Here is a 19,736-nt window from a genome sequence, read left to right on the forward strand (position 1 = left end):
GAGCGCGAATGAACGAATACGAAAATTAAGAGACAATCACTTTCTTAAGCAAGAGGAACGTACGAACGAATGTATGATATATGTATGGTATAGAATATATATATACATATATATTATTATGTATATGCAAGTCTACTATTATAGGAAATGCAACTAGGTAGGAAGTTGATAAAAGTTACGAAAAATGCTTTTGTAAGTCAATGAAACTGCATTCATATTAAGTTGATGCGTACAATGAAGTGTCGGACGGCACTTCCCCGTCGCCAAAGTTTTAAGTAAGAGAAAAAACTGTGTGTGTGCGTGCGCTCTTGTATTTATTTATGTACATATGCCGGTCGAAGATTCAGTTCGAAACAGGTAAAGAGTTCGTTTAATATTATTTACTGATCAAGTCCTTAATAATTTTTTATTCAACGAATGAAAGTAACGGGTGTCGTCTTCTCTCACTTTGCCTCATGGGGTATATAAACTTTGTATAGTTGTATGTAAGGAAAAATTAAAGGATAGAGCAACCTTTCATTCTATCTATGGATTCAGAATCATTTTCTGGATCGATTTAAGTTTATCCGTCCGTCAAAGGTGCGTCCATCTGCTCTTCACTATTCTGCAGATCACTATTTATGAGATATTTTGACAAAATTACTTGCATTCACTTATTTTCACATAAAAGCAAACTCTACTGAGTTCGATTGACCATTCCCTATACAAAGCTCAATTTAGAAAAAGTTGTTATATATAAAAAAAAAAAAAAAAAATTGCAGTTTTCAAGCTTCTTCTAACCGTCTTGCCATATAGCTTTTCCTACGAGAATTGAATTTTCATACGGTACAGAGGTTTTACTGCCAATACATCTTGATGACAATTCGTTTATAATAATAATTTGATAAAAAAAGTTAACCTTAGTGAATTTGGGCCAGGTAGATCTATTTTCTCGAACCAAATCTATATAATGAAAATTAAGCCTTTGTATGACAAAAAGGATCTAATTTTTAATAGTTTATAAAAATTTATCCTTAGTAAGTCCACTCTAGGGAATTTGGATCGAATATATGTATTTTTTAGACTACAACGTATAAAGAGGTTCTGGTAGCACTAAGAAGAAGTAAAATTAAGTTTGCTAAATTTAGACCGCCTTGACGTTTGGATATTCTCCACTATGAGGCCTTTCATGAAAGCAGTGCATTTACATACAAATAATGTATAGTTTTTGGCGAGTGCCGCTATTAGACGAAATGATGCGGGGTATTTAATGATGGACCTTGTCCGACTATAATCTTTTTATTTGGATTTTTGTTTTTTCTCTTAACTTCCTTTAAAATGTTAGTGCAATTTTAAATAGATTTCACTCAGTAATGGAGTAAAATCAAAGAGTCAACGTAAAGTTTACCAACACTTTTTCGCTTGTGTGTATGAATATGAAAAGCAAAGGATATGAAAACTTGACTGTTTGCACAGAGATGTAATGATACACTACTTAATATAGATGAAAATTTGCGTTGCATGAGAGCTTAAAAGAAATTTCACTGTATGCGTAAATAAGAGTTCATATTATAGACATTTCCCATATGCTCTCGATATATATTTGTAAGTGTATTTACACATAATACGATGGTTTAACTTCGATAGCCTTTGGCAAATATTAAATATTTTCTTCATATGCTTTTCGTTTATTTTATTTTATTTTTTTTTTTTTTTTTTGTATACATATTCTTTCCTTTTGGCAATAATTTCATTTCAAATTGGACAAACACATGCTGAGTTGGGGGCGTTCTCTAACAATTCTGTCGCCAACTAAATGACGTCATCAGTTTTTTATCTCTTAGCAGAGTCCTTCGACTAAGAAGGGGAAAAAAGTAGCGCAGTGAAATCTCGTACATAAATAAGCAAAGGAAAAGAAAACCAAAGGAGTGGTTATTAACGGCTACATTTCTGTGCTGAAGATTAAGAAAAGAAGGGGGAGCATAGGTGGAGGGTTGGGGCGGGGGTAGAGATTACACAATTACCAGCCACATTAAAACACTTGCCATCAAGTTAAAACCATCAGCATTCATACATATGTATATAAACAACTTTTTATTCTGTGGTTGCGGTTTTCCCGGTTGTTAAGCAAAAAAAAAAAACAAAAAAAAAAAAATTAAATTAAGGCGTAAATATGGATGATGGACCAATATTAAAATCCGCATACAAACACTTGTTCGTAATTTGTTTTCATACGCACATTGCTTTATCCTTTGGGAGGCAGATATGAAAAGTAACCAGAAATTAGTGTTAAGTCGGATTCGATATCCATAACGTCTACATCAGTTGGAAAAATTCTTTTTTAACTTCATCTAGTAAGAAGAAGAAGAAGAAGTATTTTGCGACATTCCCTCTTTCCGTTGATTTGGTAGAAGTGATTCAAAATTTCTCGAAATTTCTCTTTATCTAATCTCTCGCAATCGTTTTTGAACGTCATTTCATCTTTTCATTTAATCTCATCTGATTCCTGATATGTTTCGCGAAAATTTTCCCATCAGCAGATGGGTTACAAGTGAAACATCAAGTGTAGTATACCACGCATTTTAATCGATCTATTCAAAGTAATTTTCTTTTCGAAAACTGTAGGCGTTGGCACACTATTGTCTGACTGAGAAAAGGCGACGGCCATCGTAAGCTGTTAAAAAATAACATACATTGCTCTCTTGATTTTATTACTCAACAATCCAATGCATGTTATTATGATACTTTTTTATTGATTCGCTTCCTCTTTTTTTTTTTTTATCCGCATTATAAGAAATGAATAAGTTAATCTCCTGTTTGTTAACCACCACCGGAGGTTACATTAATTTAGTTTTTTCCTGTACAGCAGTTAAATGTATGGAGCACAGTGTGCATAAGCATAAACACTTCCATTAACGTTAATACCTATGCCGACCTAGACAGACCTGGATAGTTATCTTGGAGAAAAAACTAAACTTTTGTTTATACGAATTTGATACGAATTATGAAAATAGGTTCGCTTGATCTATGGTAAATGGACGGTAATCAGGAAGACACTTTTGTGACAGAGTTGTGTTGATTAGCATTTTGCCTTGGCACGATATGTAAAGGTTGATTACATCTGGTGTCCCGCAAGGATCCATTTTGGGGCCCTTTTTATTTAGTGCCTTTATAAACGGCTTACCCGCTTATTGTTGCGTTCTCGGTTATAGCGTTCACTTATATGCTGAAATGAACAAATGTACCTCTCACGCCTGCTTGAAGTTGTGAAGGATCTGGTGCAGCGAATATATGATAATTTCGAGGGTATTGCTCTCTGATATGATTCCTTTTCCTTATCATTCATTCAAATGGTCGATCTGGATATTGACTTTGTTAGTGCGGTCACGAACCTTGGTTTCAATCCAACTTGCGTTTGAGTAAGGAGCGATATGTTTATTACGCAATTATGCGTACTTGTAATATTTGAAGATAACTATGGCTCTCTTCATCTTATATTCCAAACTCCAATAATTCTTGTTGTTCCGCTCACATCATACGGAAAAAAATTGCAAGTTGTGTGTGTGAAAAAATTGCAAGTTGTCATCAATAAGCGTGCTAGATACGTCTTCAACAAGCAGCGGTATTATAAGACAACGATGCTTCTGCTTCAGATATTGGGTTTCGATTTTCCGATAAATATCTTAAGATTAGAAGTCTACTTTTTCTCTATAAGTTTATATGGATCCGAACACCCAGACATTTACATGAGAAAGTTTAATCCGGAAAATTTGAACGGGCGATGAATCTAATCCTACCTGAACGTAAGTATTAAACAACATCAAGGCTGTTCTTTGTTAACGCTGTAAAGTTGTAGGACTCGTTATCATTCCGTATCGAAATGATTGTTAACTCGAGCAGATTTAAAGTAGCTACGAACGCGTTTTATAATTCGTGATCAAATCTGAATTTTATCTTTACGTCTTATTATATTATACGATATTATTATGTTATGCTATTTACACCTCTACCCTAAAGGAAGTTTATAGCGTTAATTGCACATCAATTACCGATTATACTCATGACATAGCATTATTGCATAATACTATTGTCAACAAGAATTATTATTATTAATTAATAAATTAAACGTAAACTTAAAAAAAAACAAATGAAAGTCCAATTATTTTTATAGATCATACACACAGAATTTGTGGCAAGGGTTTAACGTGGGTTCCTGCCTGTAAGGCTTAACCCCACGGTGGCCCAAACCACTTTTAAGCGTACTACGCCCCCTGGCGAGTTAGACAATCCCCACAGAGTAGGGGCCTAAACAGCACCAGAGTCCAGAAGAGTTTATTGTGTATGGAACAATCAACCCCACTCTGGTGAATGGCGAGGCCTAGCTGCACTCAATTGTTCCATTTTAGCTAGGAACTCGCCAACCACAACCACCACGAGTACTCCCCGAAGGGCCGCACCCATACACACAATCTCAGCCTCCGCTGGCTATACATGGTGATTATCTGTTCGTTGATATGCGTAGGCCACGGCAAACAAACTATTGCGCTTTTACGGCCAAACAGTCATCGAGCCATTTTCCTACATTGCTCTTAAGAAGATAAGCTCTTAAGTAAGTGCGTATCCTATCGATGCAACTAAGTAGTACTCGGTTGTTGTCGAGCAAGCCACATGATCTGCCAATTCCCTGTCGAGCGCATCTGAGCCTAATTTGGCCTCATAGGTGTACGCGCAAATCGGCAAGTGTTATGTCTTTACCGACAGAATATGCTCAGTTAAACTTTACCGCACTGAAAATTGAATGCGCGAACGATGACTTCGTAGTCGCAATTCTTATCTATTTGGGCGTTTTTTTAGCAACAAATCGTTGAAATTTATTAATGATTTTTAGTATTATTCTTAGTAGCGTTTAGGGTTAGCTGTTACAACAGATTTTAACAGCTTATGGCAGACCACGCTTTCTTGATGCTTGGCGTAAGTCTAGTCGATATCTTTATAAATTAAAAATCCAAGAGGATATTAACTGCATAGCATCTAGAATAAACGAATAATGCAAACGTAATAGTGTATCGGTAACTATGACAGGCTTAGTGCCCATAATCCTAAAGTATTGTAGATTAAAACCATGAGATACACGGCGATCAGGTTGCCCACTCACTTTAATTCCGCACGTACATTGCCGTTATTAGCCAGGAGTGGTAGCGCTGCAAGATACTTCAGTGGAAACGGCTTGTAAGATCTGGTGGCGGTTGTGGTTAGCTTCAATTACGGTGGCATTAAGTAGTTAGAGATGCATGACAGTCCCCACCTTGCTCAGAGGGGAAGGCTTGGACTATATCCAAACTTCCATATCTGGTGCTGCAGTCTTAGTAATGACTCTTTCTCTCTCTCTTGCGGGATTGTCTTGCAATCTGGCAGGCGATAAACGTGTGGTCTTCTTCTGATTCAGATTACCAATCAAGTGCAGACGTTAAATATAGAGACTCTCTCCTGTTACCACCAAATATAGAGAATTGTGTCCCTGCGATAGCGAGTCGATATTGCTATCGATGTGAGATGTTCTCTATGGGAAGACAAGTTAAAAATGAACTCAGACCATCAACGTCTTCGATGAATGCGTGCACATAAGGCTAGCAACCAAAACATTCGCCGTCACTATATATAGTCGGATAGCTTGTGGATGCCTTTGCTTTAGAAATTTCGTGGTTTCGAGGCTGAGTAGTTATCGGCAAGGCCGTTAATTTATTAAATTTTGCTGCTTCGATCAAAAGCGATGTTATCCAGAAGGAGACAGGTGTGGAAACTCCACCTCAATCAGGGGATATTTCAAGGCTAAGACGAAGGTCACTTCCCGGGTAGCTTTTTCCTGAGAGGGATGGACGTATTCAAATGTTCATCGATTACAAGACTATAATTCGTGGCACAAAGTCTCTTAAGCCACTTTCCAACTGTTTCCTGATTTATTGCAAACAATTTTCGTAGCTTCCGCCGGATTTTTTTCCAATTTAATCCATGCAATATCAGTGTCATGAATGAAATCCACCTCTCCACCCTCTAATATCTAAAGAACGACATCTTTGTACACCCAACAGTGTGATCATATGTGGAATAACATATGGCTCATCGCTTGCGAAACCTCATCTCCTATAGAGATATTTACGATTGAATTGAAAAATATTTACCTTACGAAACCAATAAGATGTAAAATCTCCTTCTCTCTCTCTCTCTCTTTCTCTCTCTCTCTCTCTCTCTCTGTCTATCTCTCTGTGTCTCTCTCTCTCTCCGGTACAATTAAACTAATTTATGCCCATCTCAGATAGAAAGCAGTGTACACGATAGACTTCAAACTTCCAGAGATTACATTAATTTTTTTTATTCTCTTTTTATTACATAATATAATGCAAGTAATTTGCATCTATTAAGTTCTTTTTTCTTTTTTATATGTCTTTTAAGTGAAACAAAGACTAGAATATGCGGATGTTCTAATCTGAGCATTCGATTGCCGGTATTCTCGCTCACTTATCTACAAAACCATATCTATGATGAATAAATAAATAATTACCTAAGAAATACTCCAAAAGGGTCGCTACAATTGTTAGTATGAGTGCTTAAGCATTCACATTGACACTTAAATACAGACGGTCAACAGTGAGTGATAAACTCTCCGGGGTCATAATTTATAATTATAAGTCATTTGGTTGAATCGTTCGGCACCTGACATTTCAACTATTATCCGTTCTTTTTTTTTTTTTCTTGTTTTGTTTGTTTTTTTTTTTTTTTTGTGTATGTGCGACGAATGTAATCTCGTAAATTTGTAAACTGTCATTTAGGGCAGGGTTTCCTTCCGTTGTAAAATAAGGCCACACAAGCGGCATTGATAACAAGACATCTACGTGCCATCCTATTAATAGAATTTTTATTATTATATAGAAACCTTTGATAATCTTCTGGCGAATTTGGATAACTGCTATCATGTTTGAAAACAATTTAAGTGAAATTCGATTTATTTACTATTCGTTTGTTTATTTTCCCAACCGAGTAGCAAAACAATGATAATATATCTCGGTTTGTATGGTCGTATTAGAGGGATAAGTGTAATGTGAAGAGAATGCAACTTTTTTCTTATAATAATCATACGAAGGGTCAAGAAGGCAAGCTTACTAAAGCGTAAATTTATTAACTCTTTGGCACCGCAATTTTAGTGAGAATGCAATAAGCAGGATACAATTTTGCATAACATCGGACGTACGCTCCGCGCTAGTCTTTTTTCGGGTTTTAGTGAGGATAACAAGCTTCATGACACCTTTGCATTACAGTGCTCTCAACGCTTCAGTAATTAACTATATCTAAGGGTGGTGTGGGTGTGTAAGTAATGCCTACCAATTTATTTAAAGCTAGCAATCAAGATAGCCGCGCGGGAAATTTTATTAACCTCAACAGCTATTGCAGGCTTCTGAGTTAGCCATGGACCTTTTTAGCATTTTTAAGTCAAATTTTCACAAAACGAGTTTTGTAAAAACATTATATTGGGCCAAGGCCTACTATTAAATGCCTTGCACCATCCAACAGTTATTCATAGAACGCTTTCCAAAAGTAAGCCATTTATGGGAAGTGGTCGAAAAAATTATCCTACCCGAACCATTTTCAGCAGTGTCAATCCATGGACCAAAGCAAACCAGTTTTCTAAATTTCATCAAAATATCTCGAAAATTACAGCCTGTAGATTGAATATAACAAACGAAGAGAGGGACGGACGAAATTGGCACTGATTCGGTCGCTACAAGAAAAAATTGTTGTATCTCAAGTTTTTCTGGATGTTGCATTCGTCCGCATAAACATCCTTGTACTAGATGTGATGGAAGGAAACTAGAAAAAAGGCTCCATTTCGATGAACATGAACTGCTGCAGAAGCTAAAAGATAAGTGAGTGCTCGAGAGTCATATTCGATCGATTGGCAGCTTGTAATGTTTGAGAATGAATGCTGCTTGATGGGAAAAGACAAGGAAATATATCAAGTCGTCTATCAATCAATCTATTCAGGTTTGCTTAATAACACATATTCCCTGTATTTGCAATAGGTATTCGGTGCATAATACAAGGCAAATACCGATTTCATTACATAATTATCCTCTGATGGTAGATACAATAAGAAAACAAGGACGTTATGTTCAAATTGAGCGGAATTTTTTTAATGTTCACCATTAAGCTTTAAATGGAATTTGAATAGAAAATAAAGCGAAGATTCATTCATTCATCCAATATGCATCAAATCAAGTCTTCAGAGAATATAGTTCCAAAGCTAGACTTATTCCCCCTTAGTCACATAGAAATCCTTATTAGTTAAAGGTAAATCCTTAGACTGATTTTTGATGGCGTCATACGTTATAATATATTGTACAGCAATCGCGTTTACTGGACATCGGGAATTATAAACCAATTACTGTCCCGGGTGTAGGATCTATCGCTCTCTCGTTTCATCTCTGCCGGATATGATTAATAAGGACCAAATGATAAAGCAAGAGAGAGAGAGAGAGAGAGAGAGAGAGAGAGAGAGAGAGAGAAAATGCGAAATTGTGTCTTTGTACTGTCGATCGGACAAATATATATACAGCCTTTATATAAAACCATATATACATTTACACAAATATATATACCTCTCAATATATACATATACATACATATATATATGCATAACTCTTGCTATTAAATTCGAACTTTCATCATATTTTTGCAAAACGATTTCATTAATTTAAGACTTTTTATGTGTGCGTGATTAAAAGAGTGCCTGGCCTGCATTGTATCTCTGCAAGTGTAGGTGTATGTGTGTGAGGGCCGTCTTTTTGCTTCAATTTGCGATAGTATTTAAAACTTTAATTGGCAGCAAATGGTAATTCAATGGAAATCCTATTTGTAGGCATGCGTACACGCACACACACACACTGAGTTTTCAGCCTATAGGCAAACGTATGCAAATTAAATTAGTTGTCATATGAAATGTACACGACATAAAAGAGTACCGCTTCGAATCATTACAGCTCATTAATGGTAAATTAATAATGCATTCAATACGTACTTACATGATTGTGCATGCACATGTGTATGTGTGTGTGTGTGTGTATGTATGTATGTATGCCATCGGGTGTATGAATTTCTTAATAATTTTTTACATGCACTTATGCACTTATGTATTTCACATTCAGTTGCCTGATAAAGAGCATGTTTGCGATCATGTAAAATGATTGGACAATGAACAATATCAACACAGCTTATTTATGCATATATTGATATGCATATACATACATAAGAGTAAACGTAGCAATCTTCCAATTAAAATGTTTAAAATATATTCATATAAAGAGAATTTCGAACACTCATCACTTATCATTCAACCTTAAGAACGCGTAACAAATATATTCATAAAATTTATTACAGACAACTACAATGCTGGGACTACAAGGCCAGCCTACAGAGCCCAGATAATGCTGAGTTCATTTTCGATGGAGTTTAATTTAAGTGATCGTTAAAGTTCATCTGTTGCTAAGTATATGGCAAACTCAAAAACCACAAAAGAAAAAAACATTAAAAAGTTTTTTGGCAGTGACTTCATTTAAAAAATCGACCCTTTGAACCGCTTAAAGAATTCGATATCCAGTCAACTTAAAGAGATCATTCTTAGATATCAAACGATCATCGACAAAGAGGGAAAGTAGGAAAATGTTAATTCTCAACCTAGCATGACTTCTTTAGAGAAATATTCTCATGTTTTTAACCTTTTGCTGGGTTTTTCTTATTTCTATAATCTCTGCTGACTTGTAAGAGTTTTTAATCGCTTTTGAGGTTATGTTATTTATTTTTAAATTCTTCCTTCTCTTACAAATTGCTTTAACTTTTTAAACATCCTCACTTTCGCCGACAGTTCAAGTTAGAATGAAGCTACCCAATAAAAGAACGCTTGAAATTCTCCGAAAGGCTTATATGTTAGATCGCAGCCTTGACTAGTAAATGTATAGAGAGCAGTGCACTGCTTATCGTCATGACTAGAGGGCTAGTTTTTGGCTGAAATCTCGTTAAGTGAGAAAGAGAATTCAATCACTTCAATTAATCGGATAGTGATAATGACGTCATCAATGAAAGTAACAAAAATGAGCGCTTTTTTGCTAAACTTGACCTGAAGTGAAATTAAACCCACTAGAAACGATTCTTTGTTTTTCTTCTGCCGGTGGCATAAGTTGTACTTTTTTTTCATAAGCAAGAAGGACACGCTAGGCAGCTACGTCGACTGCCACAGGCTAAACAAAGGCGAAATGACTTCAATAATAGATTTTTGCAAGTTAGCAGGAAAATCTCTATTTAACTACTGACCGACAACCGAAGCTAACCCCTTAACCATAGGACTTAAATGTATAATAAATCTACAGCCAACCCTGTTTTCACACGGTATTCATACTCTTAAAAAGCACTGCCCAATCAATCGCATTGAAAAGACTTAATGTACAGTTCGCACGATACAATGGGTAAATTTTGCCTTAGCCCTTTCTATGAAAAGATCTTTGCAAAGAAAAGGTTCGTCTAAGCTTTTGATACTATGGAGCCATGTGATCGATGGTGCCCCACTGGTGAAAATGGATATTAAGCTTAACTTCAGTTTAAAAAAAAGTCTATCAATATTATCGCTAATTACAGTAAGGGCTGTTTAACTGCGTACGTATACTTATTTACTATGTCCTAAGTTTCTTAAATTTCCGTGGCACCAAGGACGATAGCTTTATTTGTTTGCGTACCCAGGCAGACGAAAATACACCTCTATGCTTGTACTGATCTTTTACTATTTCACAATGAAATTGAAAGAGCACGTCGCCTTGAGCGAAACCGTTTTTAGAAGAGCCTGTCCGCGCACCTTATGTTGATCGTGTAAACTTGCATAAAAGTCGGGTAAAAACATCATTTTATTATTCCAACCCGCCGGCATCGGACTACAAGTTATGTGGATGCGTGATATACAAGTTAACTGATATCGTGAAAAGCCGAGTGCAAAAGATAAATTTCATTCTTCCACTAATTCTCGTAAAAAGAGTTCCAGCTATGTGCCACTGAATGTTACAAGTGCACGAGTAAACTGGATATATCAGTTAATCGATATCGCTATAAAAAAAGCGTAAAGATATTGCAGTTTTGTAACACTTGTTGCAACAATCTTTTTAGCATATTCCACGCACTGTCAATTGTTTGTTTGTTGATGGATTCTCGTTAATAAGCATTGACAAAACCCGAAAAATAAACGATAAAAACGTTAATGTTACCTCAAACAATAACATGAACACCCGATGATGGTTGATTGGCTATAGATGGCCTGCCTATGCAAGCATTTTGGCTGTGAGAGTAAAGAAAAAAAAAAAAAAGCAAGAAAACCTACTACATATATATATATATATATATATATATATATGGTATGTGTGCACGTCTACCGTTTAGAATTCTATAGAAATTCCGAAAAATTCAAGAACTTACCTGAATTTTTAATTAATTTTGTTGTCTGGTCGGGGAGATTTGGTTTAAGTGCTCCGACATAAGCGTCCATTTATTTATATATATATTTATATATATATATATATATATATATATATATATATATGTTTGTTTAAATGTTTGCATTTATGAATTAATTATGCTATCGTTATTGTTGTTATTTTATATATATGTATTTTTTTTTTTTTTCTAAATGCATATTTATGAGAAAAATGCTACAAAGCGGAATTTTTTTCATTGTCCGACGCGGTAGCCGCGGTAGTATTAAAGTTAATAATAATAATTCCCATGACTTATGGACACGTACGAATCGTCACAAATGAAATTGTATACAAATTGCTTTAGTAAAGCGATTTAATGTCTTCATTTTTCTTTCATATTAACAACGCTTCTTAACTGTGATTGCATGTAAGTGATCACGTGACATACATATACTTGTACATATTTATCGATATTGTAATGAATATATATGCATATAAAATATATGTATATAAAAACTTCTAATAACGACACCCGTGCATCATTAGAGGCAAACTACTACTAAGGCTACTATCGGCACGCCTTTATGTATGCAGATATTATTGTTGTAGATGATCGAACAACAGAATTATAATTTTTTTCATTTTCTTTTAGGATAATATATTTACTGGTGGCGCGGCATTTCACTTGATATGTTTTCTAAACAATGATATAATCGTAAGGGATTAAAGAAAAGTACCGACCCTTCCTGTAAACAATGCAACCTTTCTCTGAGTTTGTTTTTTTTTTTGTCTTTTTTTATTTCTATTTCTCCGCTTGTTTTCTATTAATTATGAAGAAATAAAATTTGATATAAGTTCAAGTTTAAATTTTATTTCCATTAACCAACGAGAATGCAATATTCACTTGGCAATGAATCCTCGAGAATGCGCGATGATGAACCAAGCGAAGCTAGCCGGAAAGCAACGATATTATAATTTACTTACAAACATTGATCACATGAAACGTTTCTGAAAAGGTGGAAGAAAGGTGTTTGCGTATGATTCAGTTAGTGCTCATCAAAAATTTTAAACATATTTGTGTTTGGGGTTTTTTGTCAACAACCAGGTTTCTGCGCTTGGATTATGGCGATAGTTGGATAGAAGTGCGGAGAGAGGGTTAGAAAGTGACTGCAGCCTGGAATGTATTTGACCCAGGTCTTTATCGACTACCGAGCTACACACACCAATCTTATCTAAGATTCACATCGAGAATTGAAACCGGGTATGAAGACTAGATAGTTGTGCCTCTTAACTACTCGACGTTGCGATAGTTACTTCTGGATAATCATTAAGAGTGAGTCGATGTTGGTGTGTTTGGGATGCAAACTATCGAATATCAGCCTGCTATTGAGCCTGTGTTTTCGAATACGCGCTTAAGTAGATTAAAGGCGAGTCGAACGCGGCGTACGGCGGCTCGGCTCCGCAAATATTTAATTGAAAAGTAGCTGCATCAGCTTAGATGGCAACGAACAAAAACTGCCACCACTAAGGAAAATCGAACTCGAATTTAGCAGAACCTGAAGAAATAGCAGAGACGTGTTATGAACGTGTTCAAAGAATATGTTTGACACATATTGAAACCAGGTTTAACCATGAGAAATTTGACTGCAAGTTAGGTGCCGCGCTTGCTCGTTTTGAAGCAAATGCATCATATCGCATGTCGCGCTCTCCAAATCCGGCTGTTAGGCATTTATTAATTTTATAATTATTAAGCACTTGAGATAGAACTTTTATTACCCAACAAATATTAAACTCTGTACGTCCTTCTTTCTCCCCCTCTTCCCGAAACAGGCCTTGGGGGGAGGAAGGGAGGAGCACGTCCACATGTGTGCCTTCTGTCGCTCGAAGGGCATTTATCACCATGGACTCACTGAGTAATCGTTTTCTTGCTTGGGGTCAAGCTTTCATAACATATACCCAGGTACGATGCAAGACTTGGAGATGCCTGTCCTTCTCTCTTGTCTGATGTCTATGCCTATCATGTCATGTTGTTTAACGTAGAGATCGCGGCTTTCATTTTGAGATATTTTGATGAAATTTGATGCACTGCAGCTTTTTAGCCAAATCGCTAAAGCTATTGTTAGTGGATTGAATCGGGTCCTAAATACGAACTATCACCAGATGACACTGTCTTAAGAAAAAGTCTTTATGTTGAACGAGTAAAAATAGAAATTTCGTTTTTTTTTGCTTATTCTTAAGCGTGTTTAAGATAAAGGTTATGATTATAAATGATTCGGTCACAGCCGAATATACTTTGCTTACTTGTTGAGTTAAATACATTTCAATGCTATGAACTATAAGAGTCTAGACTTTGAAAAAACCGTTTTCACGATTGATGTTATTTCTTCTTCTTCTTCTGCGAGTCAAGAAATCAACAACATATGATTCATTGCGTTGAGTAAACAAAGTTCAAAGAAGCTTGCCTCTCTGAAGCAAGGGCAGGCAAGCAGCTAAAGTATCACACACTGTTGACACAAATCTAAGAGTAAATGGCATAACATATGCGTAACTTTAAAGAATTTTTAAATAATTCAGAAATTGCCAATACTTCAATACTTTATAGTACACTATAGATTGAGTGTAGATAGGCTGTAGAATCTATAGATTTACTCTACAGATTTAATTACTTTTAAGATTTTTACCTTCTGGCGAGAATGAAGGGGAAAAGGAGCATATGTTCCGTATATTACACAGAATCGTTTGCTGGTGGACAACTGACTCCAGTCGAATCACACGTTCACGTTGATCAAGAATATTTATCAAAATTTAGAAAAGTAAAGAAATTTTCCGAATAGTTTTTTGTCTGCACGTTGCGTGCTACTGTGATGGGTTTAAAAATCGTACAGTGGTAGTAAACATCCAAACTCACCCTAAGGCGTGTTATCTATAATAATGAAGTTTGGCCTTTGTCGATACCTTTGTTTTGCATTAATCTTTGAATTGTAAGTAATTAAGGAATCGCCCAATCGTAACTTTCCCTTTCCACCTTTCGCAATACTAATGCAATGTAGACGCATATTATTTTTATATATAAGTATATATATATAAGCATGTATGTTTGTATAAGACAATTTTTAATACAATATATAAATTTCTAAAACACATTCCTATCCTTTTTTTATATGTATTATTGCGACGAAAGGGTAGGGCGTTCCACGTTTTATGACAAATTATGACAGCCACACAGAGCGCAATGATTTACGACCTAAATATTAATATTGCTGATCGTTGAAAATTGACTTCCGTTTAAAAGTTTACAAGCGCATAAAACACACACTCACACGCATACATAGGCACAAGTATTTAGTCTTCAATTTTTTTTTTTTATTTTCTTTTTTTTTTTTTTGGTCCATCCCGAAACATCCAAAGCAGAGAGATTTAATGCGAACAACATTATGTGTGCGTACAATGAACGTTAAATAAGTGATGTAATATTGAATAACAAATTTTCAAACAAGAGAAAAACAAATCTAAAGTTATTTAAAATTGAATAAACAAACGCTAAACCAAAGAACATTACTTCTTACTTCACTATAAAGCAAAAAAGAGTGGAGACAATAATAACAATTATTGCGGATAAAGTGCGAGCAGCCCTTAAGGAAGCCGCAAAGTAACTCATTTCTTACAATCAGCCAGCAACTTAAGACAATATATTAACTTTATTATTAGATTTGTTACCCCCAAAAAGGAGGTTCAGAAGTCAGTCGCAGTAGTTCGAAAATTCCAAGTGAGCATAAATACATTCGTCCTTCTGCTCTTCCGTTCATCATATGACGCAAAAGCTAAGATAGAATTGTACATGGACCTGACCTGCCTAGTTGGGCAAAACAACTGAAATCATCTTGAGTAAATCTTTGCGGAACGGTTTTCACGACCTCGGAAATTACAAACGAAACCAGGGAAAAAATATCGCTGTTTTTCTCAGATGGTGTTAGGTTCTTCTTCTTCTATATTGTGGGCAACCCAGGCCTGTCTTTTAACATTATATTCCTAATTGGCTAATGCATTTAGGTCTTTGTCTTAATTCATGTGACTGTAACGATTCCACAAAAGTTTTAGGTTAAAAGGACCCATCACGGTAGATATGCATATATCTGAACGGTATCTTAAAAAAGTGACAGAGGGGGTGATTAAAGGTCTTTTCGTATAAATTGCAGCCACCAACAAGCTGTGGAAATTCCTTGACCCTCTAATTATCTTCTTTAAGATTAACTGTTCACGGAGAGCATATTCACACAAGCGCTTGTTTTAGCGTTAAGTCTCTAGTCATGCTCCGTTTTACTATTATACGCGGATATCTCTTTGACTTTCAGAACTTGCTGAGGCTTAAAGATAAAATTTCGATAAAACATTTTCGATATAATTTTAAATAAACCCGACCACCATAAAAAAGCAAAAAGTGAAACGACCTCGAAAAAAAAAGCAAATATTAGGTCCTGAAAGTAATTTCATGTTTTCCCAAAACACGATTTAATTGTACATTTTCACAACCGATTTTCCGCCTAAGCCGCATAATCATTACACATTTTGGCAGTTGATATAGCAAGATTTGCTTATAAAAGGCTTCGATCGATTCGCGTATTTTACCTTTTCCCTGTCGAAAAGATCAAAAGGCTGTTCAAGCTAGAAAAAAAAAAAATTCGATGTGAACACTAGCGCCACATTCTCAAAGACCAGTTGGACCTGATGATGACAAAATAAAGGTATTCGTTACTGCAAAGGGCCTGTACTGAGAACTGGAAGACTGATGTTAAACGTCATTATAAGAAACTCGTCTTTTATGTTGGCTTGAAAAAGAGAGAGAATTTACGTTCCGAGTAACCCAATGCATTTCTTTTCATAACAAAAGTAGTACACTAAGTAGATATATTCGATTTCATTCAATATAGAACGATTTCAATCTATATTTTTATTTGATGCAAATGCAATCGGAAACAAAAAAAGAAAAAAATTATTTTATAAACTTTTTTATTTTTCGATTTTTTTTTACACGGTTTCAATAGGTTTTTTTTTTTTTTTGTTTATTTTTTTTGATTTTTATCGACTATTTCTTATGAGTTTTTCTATCATTTACTTAAACTCCAGTAGCGCAGCGAGAAACCATCAATTTTCCAATGTTTATCGCCCATAATTGCTGTTACTGTTGATATCCACCTTAAGGCATATATGGCTTTGCTAATTGTTTGCGTTAGATCCGTGAAACGATTAGATGAATTTAAACATAAGCGTACAAATACATGTTTAATAAGCGAGATTATCGCTTGCGTTTTAGATATACCCCCTCCATACCCACCACCTAAAGTTCAAAATCGTGTATGCTGGTGACGGTACGCATTAAAAGGCAACAAATTATCACAAAGTGTTATAAAAGAGACTTTTAACGAATTTCGTCTAGGAGGCGTGTCTGACAACGTGATTGTTGTCGTAATGCGCACACATCACTGCATTCGGGGATGAAGAAACTCATATCGTCGCAATCGCTGTTCATTTGACAGATGAAAATGCATACAAAATATTTAAGTCGAATGCTAAATACCCTTTGCATCTATATATCTATAAATCAATCGCATAACGCTCTAAAGACATAGCATTTTATTATTCCATTTAAAATTAAATTAATAATGTAATTAGCATGGACTTGTAAGTTACCAGATGCTTTTATTATGCCTTTTACAGTACAACTTAAATTTCGTACGAAAATTATTGATAGGACTTAACCCGCTTCATATAACATAAGGATCGCTACTATTATAATGTATATCAAGTCAAATAATGATGCAAAAGCCAAAAAAGTTGACTTGAATGTAACAGAACAACGCAAGTATTAGATATGCAATTTAAAGTGAAGCATAGAGAAGAGTCTTTAGCGTTCTCGTGCAAAAGTCACTGTATGTGTCAGACGTGAGAAATGAACAAAAAAAAGAAAAAAAAAAAAACAACTTCTATTAAAAGAACAAACAAACGTATTTGCCATATGAACAAACTAATACTTGCGCGTATATGTGTGTGCATACATCTGGGCCTTGGTTTACACAGCATTTGCTACGAAGGTTTTCGGTTTTGTTTCATTTTTAAAAAAAAATTAAATTTTTTTTTCGCATTTGAGGACGACTAGTAGGAGCCTGTCTCCATTTGTACAAAGTTCGCATTACGTCAATGAAAGTTCCGCACATGGCATTTGCGACTGATAATAGTGATAACAGGGTCGAGTAAGGTCTATCTATTTGCTTGCCTTCTCAGATCGCTGTTGCCACATAAATAAGAAATGAAGTCAACAAATTTCGCGTCCCTCTCGTTAACATATCGACAATCGCTGTTGCAATGCTGTAATTGTTTGGTTGTTCTGTCTGCAGAACTGTACTTACCTGGTATTCCTAAAGCTAGAATTTTGCTTTTACCAGCAGCTTTTACTAATAGAGCGAAATGAAAATATTGCATCAGGTTTACAGTAATGGGCAAAAGTTAATTTTATTATCCTTAGAAATGTTTCGCTTAGTACGCCATACACTATGGCCGCTGCCACACTGAATGACAGAGTGATAAAAGGATAGGGCATGCATCGCCCAGGCCACTTCTAAGCCCTGTCCTTCTTCCCTGTCCTAACCATTACCGTGTTCACATACCACCCCACTGACCGACCACACAAAAAATAAAAACATTTTTATTGGACTGGATGCTCACTCATCATGGAAGTTTCATTAAAATTAAGGAACAAAATCATTTAAAAACATTTTTTTTTTTTTTTTTTGGCCATTGAAGAAGTCCTCTGAAGCAGTTAAAGATTTGACTCCCCTTGATCAATCCATATTTTTTAGTTCAAAAAAGAACACCGCAACGCCTTATCTATTTTTGAGACAGCTAGCTCCAAAGCTTGACATATTTTATATGTTCTCTTGCAGCGGCTTGGCTGTCGTATCACATTCGCGAAGAAGCCTTACATTTCATTTCGAAGGAAGTCAGCTTTCTTTGTCTTTACCATCTAATCAGACTTTTGCTAATGCAGTCAATGCAGTGAAGATGGAAATCCCACAGACCCAAAAGTCCAGTTATTCTTTTGAATATAAAATTCGTATTTAAGCCATAAGACTGGGAAAAGTCGTATAGTTAAGAAGAGAATATTTTGGAAAAAAAATATTTATTTATTATTCCCTTAAAATAACCGCTTACTGTTCCGCCATAAAAAAGACCAGTACAAATTTATTTATACGTCTGGTGTGTGTTTGTATATATAAAACCCCAAGGAGATTTATTTATATTCTTGGTGTATATATATAAATAAACATTTATTTATACATCTGGTATATATATGTATATAGATGCATGCATTTCCCAGACTGCGAGTAAACCTTCTCCCACGTTCTCCACTTCTCTTTATAATCCAGTAAAGATTTATTAATATAATCCGGTAAAAATTCATTTATATACGTGCGATATGCGTATTTATATATAATCCGATAAAGATTTAGTTATAAACATGGTAGGTGGATACATAGTCCATTTCTTTTCCCTTATATCAACTTGCATGATTTTAAAGGAACGCGGAACTCTCTACATTTACTACGACTCTTGGAAGGGATGAATTTATCGCGTAAGGCTAGGCCTCGATGTATATCTTCGCATATGGAGGATATTTTGTCACAGCTATTTAATAAAGAGGAACTATGTATTATATTATTGTTGTCGATCGTCGTTTTTAATCGTCTTTATAGCATAACATTAAAAGAAACAATCAGAACAGCGGTAACAATGCGAAAAAGTAATGCGAACACACATTAGGGGATTGTTTGTTATGCTGCTGCTGGCTTTGCTTTTTTTTTCTCTTCTTCTTTCTTCTTTTTCCTTTTTTTTTTTTTTTTGTTTTTTGTACACCGAAAATCTGTTGAAGAGGCGTGACACATGAGACACCTGGAGTAATTTGTTTGCCAAAGTCAAAGTATATTTGTCAGAGAATGGCATACTTGAACAAATTACCACAATTATGGCCGTTAAATTATCACAATTACTTAACGTTACGTTTTCACAAACTCGTAAACTCGAAGCTATTAATCAGTGTACTTGAAGGCATGGAAAATTATCCAATTGCCAGCGGTCAATATTTCAAAGATTTCATCAACACATAGTTAGCATGGAATCGAAAAAGTATACAAACTTGATAGGGCAGTGCCTTCGTTGAGCGTTAGTGAGTAAAGTAAAGTTAACTAACGCATTAATTGC

The sequence above is a fragment of the Glossina fuscipes genome, unplaced genomic scaffold, assembly GCF_014805625.2.
Source record: "Glossina fuscipes isolate IAEA_lab_2018 unplaced genomic scaffold, Yale_Gfus_2 42, whole genome shotgun sequence".
NCBI classification, from domain to species: Eukaryota; Metazoa; Arthropoda; class Insecta; order Diptera; family Glossinidae; genus Glossina; species Glossina fuscipes.